The sequence below is a fragment of the Pteropus medius genome, unplaced genomic scaffold (genome assembly GCF_902729225.1).
Source record: "Pteropus medius unplaced genomic scaffold, Ma_sr-lr_union100, whole genome shotgun sequence".
NCBI lineage: Eukaryota > Metazoa > Chordata > Mammalia > Chiroptera > Pteropodidae > Pteropus > Pteropus medius.
In genome coordinates, this window is record NW_024350926.1 from 6,896,985 (window position 1) to 6,898,633 (window position 1,649).

The 1,649-nt window shown below is 51.4% G+C and overlaps 1 pseudogene; it reads right to left on the reverse strand.

The window, feature by feature from the left end:
* Positions 1-596: 596 nt before the first annotated feature.
* On the reverse strand, positions 597-715 carry LOC120585595 (uncharacterized; annotated as a pseudogene).
* Between the last annotated feature and the right edge of the window lie 934 nt (positions 716-1,649).

Below are 1,649 nucleotides of genomic sequence, written 5' to 3' on the forward strand. Positions count from 1 at the left end.
CTTTGTTTTGGGGTGATTTCCAAGAGAAGAAGGGACCGTGTCAGCTTTCTTATGTCCTTTTAAAACCAGAAGTTTCCTCTAACTTTTAAAATATGAATTTGACAGTTGTCGCTCATTGCTTTTAAACCCATGCTGACTCCAGGAAAGCTTATATAACTCAGTTGGGGAGTTATTTGTTTAAACGGTATGAAATTTGCCATTTTTGTAGTTAAAAAAAAATCATGGACGATCAGCAATTTTCTAACCTACACTAGGAAGAGTTTATTCACGCAGAAAATACTTCACATCCTCTCTGCTCCCCGCAAGGGTCAGGGGCCTCCTCTTGACAGTGTGGGCGATCACTGCCCTCTCCGACCGGCCCAGACCCTCGGCCATCTGGAGGACAGGAATTGGAGTCTGTTATTTGAAATCCCGGGCCTACCTCCATCTGGCATGAAGCAGAGAATAGAGCAGAATTTATGGATTTTTAATGCTCAGCAACTATATCGATACCATAGTTTATATATTTTTTATTTTTTTAGGCGAGGCAACCTTTGGTTGACCACACAGATTGCAAGGACCTTGTCAGCTTACAATCCCTTATTTTTAATTTTTGACGCCTACAGCACCTGGTCTTCCTAGGCGGTCTCCCATCCAAGTACTAACCAGGCCCGACCCTGCTTAGCTTCTGAGATCAGACAGGATTGGACTTGTTCAGGGTGGCGTGGGCGTAGACTGTATTTTCTTTATTTCAAGATAAACCGTAACAAATTTTAGAGCATGTAAATTATTTGTCTCCACATGGCAGCGTTCCCTACGTTAGAGTGTGGTCCTCACTAGACCCAGTTCAATAACAAACACTGGGAGGCTGCGTTTGAACGTGGGGTGACGGGCAGACTCCTCAAGGTGTGACCCAAGAAATAACCAGAGTAAATGACTTCTGCGCGATGTCTTTTTGTTCGTTTTGGCCTCGCAGTCTGTCTAGAAGTTGTCCTCCTTGAGCTCACACCCAAGGACAGCTTTTTTAGCGTGAAGGCCGCAGCGGCAGCGCGAAGGCGATCTTCAGCCACTGGAGCAAATACATTCGGGGTGTGTCCCGTGTCCCATGGGAAAGGCGAGCCTCCTGCGTTCCGGCGGAGACCGCGGGTTCCGTTCAGCAGCTAGGAAAGACTGGCGTCCCCTCGGTGGAATACACGGAGTTATTTTTCTGCACTTGAGCTAATGGCTTCTTACCTCTCTTGGCCCTGAGCACTTAAAGAAACAAGGTCTGTCTGTCGGGGGTGGTGACTGAGGAAGAGCGGCGTTCCCCCTCCTCCTACACTCCCGTTTCAGAGTTTCCCTCGCCTCTGCTCCAGCTCAAGCCCACGAGAACGGGGCACACTGTTCCACCGACCCCGAACCGAGGCTGTGATGTCGGGGGTGCAGCAGCCGAGGTCAGTGCTCCACCAATGTCTCCTCGGCGTCGCTGTTAAACAGGCAACCGCTGCTTCTCACCGCCAAGCCCGTCGCCCCATGCGGGCTTTCTCTGGCTGCACGGCCACAGCTGGCCCGGGCCCAGGGCAGAGCGGGAGCGCTGGGAAGTTAGCACTCCCAGGAGCAGCCCTGGGTCAGTGACAGGTGGGAGCCGGTGGGGACGCACCCCAGCGTCCTTGGACGTACCCCCCCTTCCT